Genomic DNA, 19,422 nt, shown 5'->3' with positions numbered 1-19,422 from the left:
TTTCAAAGGGCCGAGAGGAAGGCCCATTGTTAGCCACTGAAGGATATCCACTGGCCAGAGTACATCTGACTGTAGTCTCTTACAGAACAAAAAAATCATTCTTTATTCATATTCTAACTTCCTCTCCAGGAAGTAAAACAATGCGGCAGACAAGGACCTTCTGTCTAAGGTGAGTTCAGGCTAGATAAGCAGAAAAACAGAGCTGTGCCTAGCTTTCTTTCTTCCCTTCTCCCATTCTTATAAATGTATAATAGGATTGTTGGTCTAAAGGTTCTGTTTCCAAGGGTGAATGTCCCTGTGTATACATTTATATTCATTCGTACTCCTCAGTAAACCGCTCACCATCCCCCAAGCGACTACTCTTTTTTGTTTCATTTTGTGTTAATTTTCTAGAACTTCATATTCATTACATTATAAAGTGTGTTGTATTCTTTAACACCTACCCTTCTACACTGTTGGGGGAGTTTACTGGCATGTCTTATGCAGAGATTCCAAGTTTATAAGTCATTAGTGTATCTTTCTGTTGTCTAGTGTCACTGCTGGGTAGAACTACTACTATGAAAGACCTAAATATGTGTAAAAAAGGACTTAAAATATATTCTCCAATAGACAAAATCATATACATACAGTCAACAGTGGTTGAAATATATCATTGTATGTTATTCAGGTAACTTTGGAGTTTTAAATTTCATTGAAAGAGTCTAGAAATCAAATAGCTGTATGCATCAGATTTTGTATTTAAAAGAGGGTGTGGAGAGTGCCAGTTAACCTGGTAAACCTGGGAAGAGGTAAGGAGTGTTCTCGTGCACTCTGGTACCCCTGTATGTCAGTTAGGTTGTTGTTTGCTTGCCAAAGGTTAGTGACTTGAGGTTGTCTTCATTTCCAAACCTGGATATGCCAGGTATGCTATTATTTTACTTACATAACTTTGAAAATTACATAATTGGTGAAATGTGAATGCAAAAAGAAAGCGGCGTGTTGATTTTATGGCAACTAGATTTTTATGTTATGGAAAGGCACAATATATTTAGGTGGCTAAAAAAAAATCTGTCAATCAAGTATGGATGAGATAATTGCTAAAGGGGAAAACTGTATGTAGGAAAAAATCAGAATAATCTAGAATTATGTACAGTAATGGCTTTACATGTGTCTTTGTCTTAAGGTAAAACAGCTAGACATGTGTGGAGCAGTTTATGCAACAAAGACAAAGCAAAACTAGAGGACCTATGATCAAAGACAAGGCAAGTTTAGAAAACTGGATATATTTATGTTCATCTCTATATGTGCTATTTTTAAGTTTGTCATTGCAGGAAAACTTACCATATGCAAAGGAAGCATAGTAACATAACCTCCACACACCCCTCATGCAGATCCAGTGGTTACCAACTTTCCTATATTGTTATCCATGCTTCCACCTACTTCTCCTATCTCAATTAATCCCATCATTTTTCCTCGGTTCCTTTGATTTATTTATTTATTTTTGACATAAACTTTATATGCTTTGAAATGCACAGATCTTACAATTCTGTACAATTTTGACAAATAGACTTTGGTTATATACATGCTTATCACAATCTAGAACATTTCTATCTCCTCCATGCCCCTTCCCAGGGAATGCCCCTCCCCAGATATAACCACTTTTCTGATTTTTTTTCTCACTTTAGTGTTTAAGAACTTCATATGAATGAAATCATATAGTATGTATTCTTTTGAGTCTGCCTTCTTTTGCTCAGCATAATATATGTGAGACTCAACCGGTTATAAGGCAGCTCAAACCAGGTTGTGAGAGTCAGTGGAGTCTCTTCCCAACCGGCGATCACTGTCAGCTTGACAGGGGAATATTTAAGTGGGGATATTTACATTATGGAAATTGGCAAGCAGTAGAATTTGGGTTTTTTTCTATCCTGAGGAGTCAGCTGTCAGCACGTCACTGGTTTCACTCATGTGGTCAGGTGAATCAGGAACAAATCCTTTATATTACAGACTAGTGTTTCTTTAAATGGATACACCATGATCATTTATCAATATATTGTAGAGATATATTGCAAACTGTGTTGATGTGTACTTGTATTTTTCTAGTTTGGGGCTATTGTGAATAAAATGGCCATGAATGTCCTTATGTAAGTCTTTCTATGGACATATGTTTTTATTTATTTTGAGTAAATACCTAGGCATCCCATCAGGGTTAGTGTTATGGTTCCTTGGCTTCCCTGGTGGCTCCCTTGGGAAAGAGTCTATCTGCAATGTGGGAGACACAGGGTTCGATCCCTGGGTTGGGAAGATCCGCTGGAGAAGGAAGTGGCAACCCACTTCAGTATTCTTGCCTGGAGAATCCCATGGACAGAGGAGCCTGGTGGGCTACAGTCCATAGGGTCCAAGAGTCGGACTCAACTGAGTGACTAACAGTTTCACTGTCAAATACCTAGGAATGGAATTGCATATAATTTTAGCTGAAAATTAGATGTTCTGGGTATGGAAGCATCTTTATTTAAATAATTTTTATATTATTATCATTATGTTATTAACCCACGTCTCCCACATTGCAGGCAGACGCTTTACCTTCTGAGCCACCAGGGAAGCCCAATTTTTATATTAATGAACTTTAAATTGACTGATCCACTGACCTAGTCCAGATCACATGGACTTACCTTGGTAAGACTGCTGCTGCTGCTAAGTCACTTCAGTCGTGTCCGACTCTATGCAACCCCATAGACGGCAGCCCACCAGGCTCCCCCATCCCTGGGATTCTCCAGGCAAGAACACTGGAGTGGGTTGCCATTTCCTTCTCCAGTGCATGAAAGTGAAGAAAGTGAAGTTGCTCAGTCGTGTCTGACTCTTAGCGACCTCATGGACTGCAGCCCACCAGGCTCCTCCGTCCATTGGATTTTCCAGGCAAGAACACTGGAGTGGGGTGCCATTGCCTTCTCCCTTGGTAAGGCTACAAATTCTCAAAGGTTTTTATTTAAAAATAAAATAAAAGCACACATACAGAAATAGAATAAAATGCAAAACAGATAAAAATGTACATCCCAATGAATTATTGCAAAGTGATTGTCTGTTTAACTACTGCCTAGGTCAAGAAACAGAATGTTGCCAGCATCTCAGAGAAGTTCCTTAATCTCCTATCTGCTTATGACCTCCTTTATTCCTCCTTTACAAAGATTATCATTATCCTGACTTTATAGTATCACTTCCTTGCTTTTCTTTGGAGTTTTATCATCTACATATATGTTTCTAAATGTTATAATTTAGTAATGACTTTCAAATGAAAATATGCATTCTTTTTTTTAAAATTTTAAGATGAAACTTTATTAAGCTTATAAACAATATTGGAATAGTTAAGATAACAAGATACATATTATCTTAAGTTTTACTGGTTAGATTTATCAATCTTGGTTAAATAAGAATTACTTAAGTACTTGGAAGGTGTTTGGAGTTAGGCAAATACATGAAATGCTTATAAAGGAAATCAGGTGTGATAAATTTATTAAGGTAGCATTTTTAAACATAAAGGGGATTTAATAAAGTTACAAAAACCTCCTGAAAATAATTGCTTGAAATTTGGAAGATTCATAATTAAAATAATAGATTAATAAGCTGAACTTAAATAAGGTCCTACATTTATGATGTTAATAAATTCAATACTAATTTTTTAAATTGAAATAGTCTTTTTTTCCACCATTGGCTATCTGTTTTACATATGGCAATGTATGTTTCTAGAAATCATGCATTCTTCTATGTCTGGTATCTTTAGCTAAAAATTAGATTTGTAAGACATTTGTGAGTTTTTCATGTTATGTGTAACGATTTGTTCATTTTAATTGCTTTATACTACTCTGTTGTATGAGTTTTCTTATTATTTTCTAATGCCATGAAAATTTGGGAGTTCTCAGTTTGGGAAAATTGTGAGTAATGCTACCATGAACACTACTGTATTGAATATATGAATCCTGAGGCATATGTATATAATTTTCTGCATACATACATATTGTCTTAGTTTGAGCCACTATAACAAATCACCACAGACTGGGTGCCTTGAACAGCAAGCATCTATCTCACAGTTCTGAGAGCTGGGAAGTCGAAGACCAGGGTGCCAGCAGATCCAGCGTCTGGTGAGAGCTCACTTCCTGGTTTGCCAGTGCCAGTTTGCTGTGTCCTCACAGAGCAGAGAGAGGAAGCAAGCTCCCTCCTGTCTCTCTTCTTACAAAGGTCACTAATCCCATGATGAGGATTTTGCCCTCATGACCTTATTATTTCCCAAAGGGCCCACATTCTAATACCATCGCATTTGGGTTAGGACATGAGCATATGATTTTTAGGGGAAAGCAAATATGCAGTCCATAGTAAATATGCATGTCTTTATCTTTAGTGAATGGCACTAGAATGTCTTCCAAATGTACTTGTTCCTGCTCTCTTGGAATATATGAGAATTCTCATCTTTCCATATTCTCTTTTGCTTTCCTCATTAATTTTAGTCATTTTATGAATATATATAGTCATTGGCCAACAAAAAAGTTTCCTCTTTATCTCTTATAATGCTTGTTTTTCTTAAAATCTACTTACTTAGGCATTAAGATGCCTGAATTTTTTTTGGTAAATGTTTGCAAATTCTTTTTCATCCTTTAAATTTTGTCTACATTTCTCCTGTATATAGCATTAAGAAGAAAAATTCATTCCAATAATCCATCTTTTAACTGTAGCATTTAGCGTTTATCTTTCTTAAAAGATGTATTTATCTTTTTTTGTTTTGCGGCGCTGGGCCTTCCTGCTGCACGCAAGCTTTCTCCCGCCGCGGCGAGTGAAGACCCCTCCCCTCTGCGGTGCACAAGCTGCTGGTCGCAGCGGGCTCTCACGGTGCGGGGCGCAGGCTCTCGGCGCGCAGGCTCCAGTCACTGCGGTGCGCAGGCTCTGTGGTTGCAACTCGCGGGCTCTGAAGCGTGAGCTCGGTAGTTGTGGCACATGGGCTTAGCTGCTCTGCGCATGCGGGATCTTCCCAGACCAGGCTCGAACCTGTGTGCCTTGCATTGCAAGGTGGAGTCTTAACCTCTGGACTGCCAGGGAAGCCCTTAGCATTTATCTTTAATATAATTCCTGATGATCTTGGATTTAAATCCACCATTTTATGATGTTCATTTCTATTCGTCCTGATAGGCCTGTATATCTTTTTTCCTTTCGATTGACACTTTTTGTATTTTTTCCATTCCTCTCATCCAGTTAACTTGGAATTTACATTCTCTTTAGTGTTATCCTAGGGATTACAACAGGAGAAGGTAGTGGCACCCCACTCCAGTCCTCTTGCCTGGAAAATCCCATGGACGGAGGAGCCTGGTGGGCTGCAGTCCATGGGGTCGCTAAGAGTCAAACACGACTGAGCGACTTCACTTTCACTTTTCACTTTCATGCACTGGAGAAGGAAATGGCAACCCACTCCAGTACTCTTGCCTGGAGAATCCCAGGGATAGGGTCACACAGAGTCGGACAAGACTGAAGTGACTTAGCAGAGATTGCAACATGTATCTGTAACTTATCAACATCTAATATTACATTGTTTTATTTATTATTATTATAGTTAATAAAGATACTATTTGATATATTATATTAAAGATAATAGTTAATATACTTATTAAAATATAAATATATTTTATTATATTAGTATTAGATTTAATTTAATATGTTATTATATTTAATCTATTTCCAGAAAATAAAATAATCTTAAAGCATTTTAGTGTCATTTACCTTTCCCACTAGATGCTACTTGTATTGTTAGTTTTAATTATTTTATGTATTATTTCACAAATATATTTGCTCACACATTTATTGTTTTTGTTTGCTGTTTCTTCTTCTAATTCTTTTTTTTTTTTTTCATTTCTTAACCATTCATCTGGTTTTATATTTTTTTCCCACCTATAGAATGCTCTTGAATATTTTAATATTGGTCTGTTGGTAATGAAATCTCTCAATTCTTTTCCAAAAGTGTCTCTAGTTCACCTTCATTAGAATTATGAATTAGCACTTGTCTTCTTTACGCACTATAAATATACCATCTCCAGCTTTTATTGTGTTTTGTTGTCATTTGTTTGTTTTGAAAAGTCAATGTTCATTGTAATTGTTACTCCTTTTGAGGTAATCTATGTTTTTTTCCTCTGCAGTTTTGAAGATGATCTATATGTTCTTGACCCATAATTAGTTTTACTAAGATGTGTTTAAACATGTATTTCCTTTATTTAATCTTCTGGGGTTTATAGAATTTCTTGAATCTGTCTTAGAATATTCAGTTTTGAAATATTTTCCACCATTGTTCAAATATCACTTTTGACCCATAATCCCCTCTTTAACCAGGGCTGTGATTTACACCCAGTTTAGGCCTTCTCATTTTATTCTCCATGCCTCTTAACCTTTCTTCTGTATTTTTAATCATTTTCCCCCTCTTTGTCCTTATTTCTAACTTGTTTCTTCTTATGTGTGTATCATTTCACTAATTCTGTCATTACTTCTAAGCTAGTGTTAAACCATCACTGGGTTTTTAATTTTGTTGATCGTATTTTTGATTTCTAGAATTTCTGTGTGTTTTTAAGAATCTACTATGTCCTTTTTCATAGTTTCCGGCTATATTGAAATTCTCAATTGTATCTTTATAGCCTTAATTATAGTAATCATAGTTATTTTAAAGCCTGTGTTGGGTAACATCGACATCTGCAGCCCCCATAGGCCTTTTAAATCACTTGTTGTTTCTGCTGGTTCTCATTTATTTTACCTTGTACTTTCACATGTGTGAATGTTTTCAGTTTGAGCACAGACTTTGTATTAAATGGCTTCCGTGGTGGCTCAGATGGTAAAGAATCTGCCTACAATACAGGAGACCCAAGTTCAATTCCTGGCTCGGGAAGATCCCCTGCAGAAGGGAATGGCTTCCACTCTAGTATTCTTGCCTGGAGAATTCCATAGACAGTGGCTCTTGGCGGGCCATATAGTATGTGGGGTCACAGAGTTGACATGACTGAGTGACTAATACTTTCACTCTTTTGTATTAAAGATCACTTGTAGAAATTGAGCCCTGATTTAATGTCTTTGAAGATTATTTACTTTTGCTTCAACACTTATCTCTGGGTACTAGTGATCTGGGATGACCTCCATTTAATTTCTGAGACTAAGAAAATTGAAAGCTTGAGTCTCATTCCAATGAAGGACCACTTCTGGTTCACTGTTATTCCTAAGGGCCAACCCTTCAGGATCCTAACCCAAAATGTGTCGATTAGATCACTAGCACCTCATTGTACTCCCAAGCAGGTCCTGGAATCCAACTCTTTTCTACTGATTTCTGGGATATTGTCTAGAATGCTGCTCAGCCTCTGGGTCTCCTAGGAGCCCCAGGGGAAAAGTGAGGCTAAATCCTAAACTTGCCTCTCTTGATTTCTCTCCTCTTCTGGGTCATGAGCTGCTAATTATTCACTATCTTGTTGAGTTTCCATGTCTTCGAGTAAAAGCTTGTTTACATCTTGTCAAAGGTTGTCTGAATCACGAACTCTCTCATGATTGCAAATGGAAGACCAGATCTCTTTTAACATCTAACTCTGCTTTACGTACGGTTGAAGAAGGAAAGTGTTAATATATGCCTTTAAAAGCTCACAGCATATTTAAGAATACATGGAGTGTGGTGTCTATTTAAAGGAAGAATACACACGGACGATCTCTCTAGCAGAAAGGAAGAGAAGTAGAGGTGGGCTGTGGTCACTAACGACCTGGTTCTGGTTTTTCGGTGTGACTGTGGTCTTCTCCTCTTGTTCCACATTCTGTATTTGTCTTGTCTCGTCTCATTCACTAGTCATGGCTTTAACCTTATTGCTAAATATACAGTCTGACCACTTCATATCTCTTGAGCTTGACAGGTATAGCCCTCACTGTCTATTTGTATGTTACCACAAGATTTTCACAGGAACTTCAAGTGCAGTGTGTTTAAACCTATACCCATTCTAGATTCTCCCCTTCCTCATTTAATGGTAAGGTATGTTTTTCTTTTTTGTATAGCCTTGGCCATGAATTTTATTAAGCTTCACTGGATTCTGATGACTTGGCAGATTTTCTAAACCACTTTGAATGATCATAGCCTTAAAGTGCCAAACATTTCAGTAACCTATTTTACCTGAAAACTGGATTAAGAAATGTTGAGTGATAACTAAGACATATTTCATATTAAACTATTGTTTGTGTTTTAACCATGTACATGTTTTGGATTAATTTTTATATTACACAGGACTGTAACAGAAATTTAATTATGTTTTCTTTTATTTAGTGATTTATAATTAAAATATTTTATTAAATATTCTGGAGATAATGTTAAGAATAAATGATTACTTTTCTAAAGGCTTCCCTGGTGGCTCAGATGGTAAAATGTCTGCCTGCAATGCGGGAGACGTGAGTTCGATCCCTGGGTTGGGAAGATCCCCTGGAGAAGGAAATGGCAACCCACTCCAATACTCTTGCCTGGAAAATCCCATGGACGGAGGAGCCTGGTAGGCCACAGTCCCTGGGGTCGCAAAGAGTTGGACATGACTGAGCGACTTCACTTCATATGTATCTGTGTTCATGCACATGCATATATAGACTTATCTTTCTCAGAGAAGCCCTTCACTCTTAATTTTACTTGCAACTGGGGATATATATTTCCCTTTCACATTCAGAGATTAATTGGGAAAAAAGGAAAATACTTGGCACAATTATTTCACGAGACATTCTTGTAAAGAAAAAAAAGTTAAGTGGTAGGCCAGAAAAGCAGATCACTCTGTAAAGAATTTCATTGACTATACACTAATGGATTCCAGGGCCCAATCTGAAAACTGAATGTAGGGCCAAATGGATTTGAACTGTAGGATGAGACCTATTATTTGATCAATGAATCAGTTTATTAAAATTAGCATTGAAAATAAAATAGCAAATATCAAAATACATCATATATGCTGGAATACATTTTGTGTGCCAAACATTTGTTCCTTTATATTTATGCATGTATGTTTTCTTTAGGTCATATTAAAATGTTTATCATATGCTGACTCTGAATCTCTCTCGTTTATGGGTGTGTGTGTGTGTGTGTGTGTGTGTGTGTGTGTGTGACCTGGCATTCAGCAGTGATGCACTGGATGATGCAGTAGGAAGGTAGACATCTGGAGTAAGAATTAGGGCTATAGAAGACTGGATTTAAAACTGTGAGCGAATGAAACTGAAGCACATGGACTTTATATGAATTATACCTTATTGCATTTAGCTTAAAGGCTAGATAGCTCTCAATGAAGTCTACAAGATAATATCAATTAGGAGAGGCTCCGTGAGTATCCCTTCTCAGGTTTCCTCTGGTTCTCTAAAGAAAGAAATGCTTAAGCCTTGGCTCCTGTCTTTAGCTTCATGAAGGAGGTCATCTTACAGGGTTGAAGGCAGTGCCAAATAGGATCTTGCTGAGCTTTTTGGGTTCCAGACATGTCACTCTAAAATTAAAGAATAATTATTTAAATGGTCAAAAAATTGCTTATGACAAATCTTGTCACTTAAATCTAATATTCAAATTTTACTTTTATCTTCTTACTATGTTACCAGTGGGTACTGTGTCTTTGGTCTCCAGTTATATGATAGTGACTCAGTAACACATAAGCACATATTCATTATACTTTCCTTTGACATGCCATGTCAGAAGTCCCAGAAGCATGAGAACCTTAACCATGGTCTACCTCAGAGGATAAACCCTATCTTGAACTGAAGTCTTCTGCCAAGTTTTCTTGTATTGCTGAGTTCAACAGATTTTGGAAATGTACCACTGAAGATATTGCATCCTATTGATGGATTCTAACAGCCCTCTCCAGATATAAAAGGATAGTATTTCAAATTGTACAAGAGTTGGGGCAAGTCCTTGCTTGTCTGGACTGAGGACAGTATCGTTCTAGCCCTGTCTTCATTAATCCCAAGTCTGAGTTCTAAGAAATGGGTCTTTGCAACAAATACGTTGTGTAACAATCTGAAAATAGCTTTGCCTAAAGCAAGGAGTCATAGATACACCATGATTCACAGCAAGATGGGAAAATATGATACAAAATTATCAAGAGAGATTAAAAAACTGAGTTGGTGATATTGATTCTCTTACCATATTAGAGAATTACTGACGTGTTGAATTTGGCCTCTTTGGACTGAATATTTATGTTCCCCCCAAATTCATTTGTTGAAGCACTAACCCCAAGTGATGATATTTGAAGGTGGAGTATTTGGGAGGTAATTAGGTTTATTTTATTTTATTTTTTTTTTGTTTTTTTTTTTTGGTAATTAGGTTTAGATGAGGTCATGAAGATGGGATCTTCATGATGGAATTAGTTTCTTCTTTCAGAAGAGAAGGAAATAGGAGTGCAGAATTTCTCTGTCTCTCTCTCTCTCCATCCCTGTCTCCACCTGCCATGTGAAGATACAGAGAGATGTCAGCCATTTGCAAGTCAGAAACAGGGCCCTCACCAAGAACCAAATGTGCGCACATGATTCTGGACGTCCTAGCCTCCAGAACTGTGAGAGATCAATGCCTTTTGTTTAAGCCACTCAGTCTGTGGTATTTTGTTACAGCAGCCCAAGCCGACTAGGACCCCTGTGTTCTCAGAGCTTGTCAGGCCAGAGGATGTGTGTGTGTGAGAGCTGGAGGAAGTCTGGTTGAGGTCAGAATCCATGGACAGAGGAGCCTGGCGGCTCCAGTCCATGGGGTGGCGGAGAGTCAGACACGACTGAAGCAACATGGCTCGCACGCAGACAAGAGACTTCCTCGAGGGGCGAGGAAAGAAACTAAGCAGAAAGAAGCTAGGGCAGGAAACAGTTGTTAAAGGGCTACAGAAGTCCAACTACACATAGAGGACCCCAACAGTGTGAGAATGCTAAAGAATTCACAGAAGTACAAGCGAAAGAGACAGCTCTCTGTGTCTGCCAAGTCAGAGGTCCCTCACACCAGGATGTCCTAACAATCCCAGCCAAGTCAAAGCTGGCTAGTTCCTCGGTCTGCCTCCACCTTCTCTTGCCCTAAGTCCAGAGAGAATCTGAACTGTTGCGGCAAGACGGCATGGAGAGAAACCCTAGTTAATGAGAGAGAGAAAATTCTCTGACCACTCTCCTTTCTCATTGTAGACCATACCCCCTGAGGTAAACCTCAGCACTACCAAGATGGAAACTTCAGCATTAAAACATGTTTGCAGATTTTCCTATTATGTGGGGTAGGGTGTTTTTCTTGCTAAACTGAAGGCATGTTTTATTTTTTGCAGTAACCAGAGAATAGTTTGCAGTGATGGTTAAGTGACTGATAAGCAGTTTTCTGTGGTGGAGACTGGTTTGTGGTGTGTGCCTGCCATGACTGATTTCAAGCATGATATCATGAAATGCAGAGTTAGGAAGAAACACGTGCAGTTGACTCTGGTGAGTCAATATGAACAGATTCAGTACATCACTGACTGTCATCTGAGAATGACCTGAAAAGTCCTGTCACCTGCCTAAGTTTTCATCCAGGGCCAGGGACTATCTATCCCCAAGTCTAATTTAAAGATAGAAGATGTTTAGAGAGAACAGCATCGAAACATGTATATTATCAAGGGTGAAACAGATCACCAGCCCAGGTTGGATGCATGAGACAAGTGCTTGGGCTGGTGCACTGGGAAGACCCAGAGGGATTGGGTGGAGAGGGAGGTGGGAGGGGGGATCAGGATGTGGAATACATGTAAATCCATGGCTGATTCATGTCAATGTATGACAAAAACCACTACAATATTGTAAAGTAATTAGCCTCCAACTAATAAAAATAAATGGGGGGAAAAAAAACAAGAAAATTAAAAGAAAAAAAGATAGTAGAAAAACAAAGTTGACTTCTAATTTCTTCGAAACCTCAGTTGTTCAACATAATAGTCACACATTTGAAAAAAGAGAATTGTTTCATTGGAGTGTCTTAAGATATTTTGAGCACGGAGATTTTAGAGCAGGGCAGATCAGGAGGCAGTAAGGAATGTTCCCTTTCCTCTATTTGTTGGAGAGCTGGAATGTGAGCTGAAACAGCCTGAGTCTTATTTGAAATGGGGAGGACATGGTGCCCTGGAATTGTTTCCAGTATTAGTTTGGCTCATGCTCACTGATTCTGCGATTTCAGCAGCCATTAGCATAGCTATTGGAATAGGGTTAGAGCAAAGTGATAGACACCGAATAGTATCTATGAAGCTAACATTAAGCATACTTAAAATAATCTCTGGGGACTTCTGGAATTTGGTAGGAGGAATTTTAAGAAATGCTCTTTTTTTTTATTGATTTAACAGTTGATAAAATAAATACTATGATGCTGATGATAACAATGACTCCAACATAACCTGGGAAATTTGACTTTTCATGTTTATTCTTTTATATCTAGTCTTGAATTCCTACTTAGATGTCCTTTTAAATTTTTATTATTAATTTTAGCACAGGGACAGTTATTTACACATTTTATTCTTGGGGCCTGGGACATTCATTATAGGTCTGATTGTGGTATTGGTGATGACCAAACCAAATAGCAGAAAACTGGGCATCTTTTCAGGTAGGAGAAATAGATGGCTTGTCTTCTTTTAGAAGTTTACTTGATGCTCAAAGGTGAAACATTCCCCTTGCATAGCTAATTATAAACTTCCTATTATATGAGTTCCTAAGGGGTGGACTATCTTGACCTTTTAGATGTTAATGTCTTTTCTCAAATCACAATTATATTCTTAATCCTCATTCTACTAACTGGCAATTTTCTGACAGACTGAGCTTTCATTATTCCTTATTTCATTAATTGCAATTTGTATAATAATAGAATCTTCAGAACAGCACTTTACCAACTGTAAAGGTTATCAAATGCTAATGAGCACTTTTAAATGTCTTGTTAACTCACAGCAAGGCTTTTTAAGTTTCCATAGTTCCTTTATTATGTCCCTATTTTCCTATACATTCTTTTTTTTTAAGTATTCCTTGGGATAATTTTAAATATTCTTGGAAAAATTAACATATTTGATTGCCTTCTATACAAGTATGCTCACATGGTCATTTTATTTATTCTTTTCCTCAAGACCTGTAAGTAAGTAATTGCTACTCCTCTCTAGCAAGTGGAAATGAGGACAAAAAAATGCTAAGTGATGTGCTCAACATGAGGTAAGAATTTGAGTTCAAGTTTTCTATCTTTAAAGGTTTTGTTGTCCATTCTAGAAAACTCAGGGGTCTCCGTTAGATGTTTACCGCACGGACAAAATAAATTGGGGAAAAAAGTGGCCCATAAATAGCAATGAAAGGGCGTCCCCTGATCAGATGTCCTCACTGGCTTTCCTCATCTTACTTTACTTCACTCTTCTACTCATTTCTCTCCTTTCCTCCTTTTCTCCAACATAACTTCTCCTGTTTTACCTTCTTCTCTTCCTGTCTGCCGGCCTGTGGCCTGGAGCTGTGTAGGAATCCTTCGTTTACCCAGACGAATACTCTACGTCCACATTTACCTAGCGGCATTCTGTTTCCACTGGGTTTCATACATTTTGGGTGAAAGATAATGAAAACACCACATTAGAATGGTTTTTGTGTGAATGGTATAAACCATATCACCTACCTGGGGTACAAATATAATCATGCTTTATTTTCCCATTAATTACTTGAGACACTGCTTTTGCCCTTCAGAAGAGTATCATATGCCTACTTGCCGAGATGTCCATTGCACTCTTCTTGAAACTGCCAAAGGATTCTGGGATTTCCTGAATTATTAGGAGTTGAGCCTGTTTGTAATTGGAATGCAGAAGGAGAACTAAAATCTGATTGGGCCACTACAGGCCCAATGAGCATTTGCTCATGTCTCAGTTGTTGTAAACTATTCACAGTCCAGTTCAGTCGCTCAGTCGTGTCCGACTTTTTGCGACCCCAAGGACTGCAGCACGCCAGGCCTCCCTGTCACCAACTTCCGGAGTTTACTCAAACTCATGCCCATTGAGTCAGTGATGCCATCCAACCATCTCATTCTCTGTCGTCCCCTTCTCCTCCCACCTTCAATCTTTCGCAGCCTCAGGGTCTTTTCAAATGAGTCAGCTCTTCACATCAGGTGGCCAAAGTATTGGAGTTTCAGCTTCAACATCAGTCCTTCCAATGAATATTCAGGACTGATTTCCTTCAGGAGGGACTGGTTGGATCTCCTTGAAGTCCAAGGGATTCTCAAGAGTCTTCTCCAACACCACAGTTCAAAAGCATCAATTCTTTGGTGTTCAACTTTCTTTATAGTCCAACGCTCACATCCATACATGACTACTGGAAAAACCATAGCCTTGACTAGACGGACCTTTGTTGCCAAAGTAATGTCTCTGCTTTTTAATATGCTGTCTAGGTTGGTCTTTTAATTTCATGGCTGCAGTCACCATCTGCAGTGATTTTGGAGCCCCCGAAAATAAACTCTGCCCCTGTTTCCACTGTTTCTCCATCTATTTGCCATGAAGTGATGGGGACCGGATACCATGATCTTTGTTTTCTGAATGTTGAGCTTTAAGCCAACTTTTTTCACTCTCCTCCTTCACTTTCATCAAGAGGCTCTTTAGTTCTTCTTCACTTTCTGCCATAAGGGTGGTGTCATCTGCTTATCTGAGGTTATTGATATTTCTCCCAGCAATCTTGATTCCAGCTTGTGCTTCATTCAGCCCAGCGTTTCTCATGATGTATTCTGCTTGTAAGTTAAATAAGAAGGGTGACATTATACAGCCTTAATGCACTCTTATTTATAGCTTTAAAAATACATTTAAACTTTTTCTAATTTAACAAATGCTAACATCAGCTATTCAGCTTTTAAAAATTAAACTATGTAAGTAAACACATTATTAAGATGTCAGAAATATAAAATGATATCTATCATGTGTAACTGGCAACCAATTGTACATTAAAATGAAAATATAAACTTAACTACATGTAGCAACATCAACAAAACTGCATTTTTTATAAGCTTCTTGTATCTTACTCTTAAGCGTTTTATTTCCTACATAGTCGTGTTTTGTTCCTAAATGATGAATTAAGAGAAAGGATTTATGTCGTTATCTACCAACCTTTGTTCTCAAATAAGACATTTTATCATGGATAATCTTAAATTCCATTAAAAAAATCAAACCCCATTTTATTGGCGAAATGTTTTCTTTTTTTTTTAATGTTTTCTTTTTTAACACTGGTTTTTATGGAACTAGAGATACCTATTTTGGTCAGTTAAGAACCTGTGGATTTGATAAAGAAAATAGTAAGGAAACACGCAGAATATCTTTTTTATGTTCCTTGTGAACTTATATTTTGATATCAGCTTTCTTTTAAGAAAAAAATTTAATTGGAGGATAGTTACTTTACAATATTTTGATGCTTTTTGCCATACATCAACATGAATCAGCCACAGGTATACATGTGACCCCCCATCCTGAACCCTTCCCACCCGCTACCCCCCCATCCCTCTAGGATGTCCAAGCCTCCTTTAGCGGTCTCTCTTTAACTGATGGTACACCACAGATACACATTAACCAATGACTGTGAACAAAAAAGTGTTGAGAACTGCGTAATGGTCTAAACTACCTGTGGATGGTATTCTGATGGTATTCACTGGTAAGGTCTGGCTCATGAGCCACTATGCATGCTCACGTAACTTCTTCAGCCAGACATGAGGCTTGTTCTCGTGGCCTGCTGGTCGGGCGGAGCCCTCCACAGGCCCTCGCGACAGGGCAGCTGCAGCCTCCAGCTCAGATGCTGGTTGCTCTGGACTCTGGTTGCTGCTCTACCTCTGTGAGAGCATCACTGTGGGGACAGCTTTCTTCCAGCATGATTGCTGCTGCTGTTGCCAGAGACCGTGGGAAAAGGTAGGCTACTCTCCTGGACCGGTGCATTTCACCTGTGATGCTCTTCTCTGCCTTGAAGTCCCTGGGTAAAACATAGACCAGGAAGTACATCTCATCATTTTAAGATTTTGAGCGTTTTAAGGATTCAGTTTGAGGATAAAGAAAGGGAAGTACAACCTATAAAGAAAAAAGAACTGCTTCAGTTCCAGATCCTCCTGGGAGTTTCTTTTTTTTCTTGACCATGCCCTTTTTTCTTGGTATACCAGGGGCCTTGTGGGAACTTAGTTCCCCAACCAGGAATTGAACCTGTGTCCCCTGCAGTGGAAGCATAGAGTTCTAACCACTTCTTACTTCAGCAGAGTCTTGTATCATTCCTGGTAGCCAGGAACAGCTCACCTCCCACCCAGGCACTCCAATTGCTGTTAATGCATTTGGGATTCTGGGTTGGCTAAGTCCCTGTTTCTTCTTTTCACCATTTCTTTTCTTAATAGGAAAATGTTTGTTCCTACCCCTTTATACCTCTTGCTCCTTCAAACAAGCTTTCCCCTCATTCCTCAAGCTGTTCAATTTTTACTTTCAGCTTAGAGTAATTTTCTCCAGGAGTTTTTTGCTGACCTCCCCAGCAGGCATTAGAGATAGCCCAGGCATACTAGGTTCTCACCACAGCCCTCAGCACGTTGTACGGTAGAAGCTGTTTTATTATCTACATCTTCCACTAGATTGAAGTTGCTTGGCATGACTTTTTCCCCATGGTAGTCCCTGCCCCTCACATAGTGCTAACTTAGAATAGATGCTCAATAAATAGTTATGAATGGATGGTCAGATGGACAGATCAATGAATGAAGCCTTTCCTTTTCTAAGGAGAGAAAGGGATGAAGAGAAGAGGTAGGAAAAGTACAATAGATGAAAAAGAATGAAGCAATCTGTTCCTTACTTGGATCACTACGCTCTTCTCAAAAAAGGACAAAAGAAAATTAGCTTGTCAGCTTGTTGGTTGGTTGGTTTAAAATCTTGCCACCAGTGGAAGTTTGCTGCAGTGTGCCCATTGCCTCTGTTTCACTTTTTTTTTTTAATATTATTTATTTATTTTTGGCTGTGCTGGGTCTCTGTTGGTGCATTCGGGCTCCTCTCTAGTGGCAGGTGTGTGGGCCTCTCTGTAGTGGCTTGGCTTGTGGAGCATGGGCTTAGTTCCCGTGCAGCATCTAGAATCTCCTCAGACCGGGAATCCACCCCATGTCTCCTGCATTTGCAGGAGGATTCTTTTTTTTTTTCATTTATTTTTATTAGTTGGAAGCTAATTACTTTACAATATTGTAGTGGTTTTTGCCATACATTGACATGAATCAGCTATGGATTTACATGTGTTCCCCATCCTGATGCCCCCCTCCCACCTCCCTCCCCATCCCATCCCTCTGGATCATCCCAGTGCACCAGCCCCCAGCACCTGTCTCATGCATCCAACCTGGACTGGCGATCTGTTTCACACTTCATAATATACATGTTTCGATGCTATTCTCTCAGATCATCCCACCCTCGCCTTCTCCCACAGAGTCCAAAAGTCTGTTCTATACATATGTGTCTCTTTTTCTGTCTTGCATATAGGGTTATTGTTACCATCTTTCTAAATTCCATATATATGCATTAGTATACTGTATTGGTGTTTATAAAAAATATGGAACACTTCACGAATTTGCATGTCATCCTTGTGCAGGGGCCATGCTAATCTCTGTATCGTTCCAATTTTAATATATGTGCTGCTGAAGCGAGTACTGTTTTCTTTTCTATCATGGTCTTCTTTACAAGAAACTTGTTATAAAAGTATACTATTTCAAGGTGTTACTGTATAGAACTCAGTGTCACAGATATTTGTACTTGGTAATATTCAGTGGGCACAGTCATTTAATCTCCAGTGCAGCTAATCACATGAATGTTACAAGTTTTGAGTTATTTCTATTTACCTGAGACATCTGATCCAGTAGGAAGAATATAGGACCAGAAAGCTGGAGGCTTCAGTTTTGTTCTTATTTGACCGATTATCTATGTATCTACTTCCCCTGTGGCTCAGACGGTAAAGCATCTGCCTGGGTTCGATCCCTGGGTTGGGAAGATTCCTTGGAGAATGAAATGGCAACCCACTCCAGTACTCTTGCCTAGATAATCCCATGGACAGAGAAGTCTGGTGCAGGCTACCGTCCATGGGGTCGCAAAGAGTCGGACACTACTGAGTGACTTCACTTTTTATGTATCTAATATGAGAGCACTAAACTTTCTATCAATAACCTCAGATATGCAGATGACACCACCCTTATGGCAGAAAGTGAAGAGGAACTAAAGAGCCTCTTGATGAAAATGAAAGAGGAGAGTGGAAAAGCTGGCTTAAAACTCAATATTCAGAAAATGAAGATCATGACATCTGGTCCCATCACTTCATGGCAAATATATGGGGAAACAATGGAAAAAGTGAGAGACTTTATTTTTTGGGGCTCCAAAATCACTGCAGATGGTGACTGCAGCCATGAAATTAAAAGATTCTTGCTCCTTGGAAGAAAAGCTATGACTAACCTAGATAGCATATTAAAAAGCAGAGACATTACTCTTCTGACAAAAGTCTGTCTAGTCAAAGCTATGGTTTTTCTAGTAGTCATTTATGGATGTGAGATTTGGACCATAAAGAAAGAATTGATGCTTTTGAACTGTGGTGTTGGAGAAGACTCTTGAGAGTCCCTTGAACTTCAAGGAGATCCAACCAGTCCATCCTGAAGGAAATCAGTCCTGAATATTCATTGGAAGGACTGATGCTGAAGCTGAAACTCCAGTACTTTGGCCACCTGATGTGAAGAACTGACTTATTTGAAAAGACCCTGGTGCTGGGAAAGATTGAAGGCAAGAGGAGAAGGGGACGACAGAGGGTGAGATGGTTGGATAGTATCACCAACTCAATGGACATGAGTTTGAGCAAGCTCCTGGGGTTGGTGAAGGACAGGGAGGCCTGGTGTGCTGTGGTCCATGGGGTTGCAAAGGGTCAGACACGACTGAGTGACTGAACTGAACTGAAACGTTCTATAACTAGAAAATTTACTTAGCTGCATTTAAGTAAATGTTTCATCTTTTAAATAGTGTTTTTTTCTGATATCTTAGATCGTGTGAAGATGAAATGACAAATATGACTATACTATCAGATACATGACAATACTATCAGATTCACTACAAAACATGCCTGCTAAGAAGTATGCTGAGAAATATAGGAAGGGAAACAGCCTAGGAGTAGGAATAGGCTAGCCTGTAGTTAGCGCTGTTTATACTGTTTATTACCCACTTTTTCTCTACTGTTCTCTTATCAAACAAAGCATAAAATAAGAAAGTTACTGTAATGGTCTTTATCTTTCTGGCTTACTTCAGTCTGTATAATGGGCTCCAGTTTCATCCATCTCATTAGAACTGATTCAAATGAATTCTTTTTAATGGCTGAGTAATATTCCATGGTGTATATGTACCACAGCTTCCTCATCCATTCGTCTGCTGATGGGCATCTGGGTTGCTTCCATGTCCTGGCTATTATAAACAGTGCTGCGATGAACATTGG

At 38.8% G+C, this 19,422-nt stretch overlaps 1 non-coding gene across 1 annotated transcript; it reads right to left on the bottom strand.

Moving 5' to 3' along the window:
* Positions 1-17,505: 17,505 nt before the first annotated feature.
* On the bottom strand, positions 17,506-17,609 carry LOC139030999 (U6 spliceosomal RNA). Its single transcript, XR_011483429.1, has one exon. It is a non-coding gene; the product is annotated as a U6 spliceosomal RNA (small nuclear RNA).
* Positions 17,610-19,422: the final 1,813 nt, after the last annotated feature.

This window comes from Odocoileus virginianus, chromosome 24 (assembly GCF_023699985.2).
Source record: "Odocoileus virginianus isolate 20LAN1187 ecotype Illinois chromosome 24, Ovbor_1.2, whole genome shotgun sequence".
Classification (NCBI taxonomy): Eukaryota; Metazoa; Chordata; class Mammalia; order Artiodactyla; family Cervidae; genus Odocoileus; species Odocoileus virginianus.
Note: the sequence above shows the minus strand (reverse complement) of the source record. Positions and strands in the feature narration are given on the sequence as shown.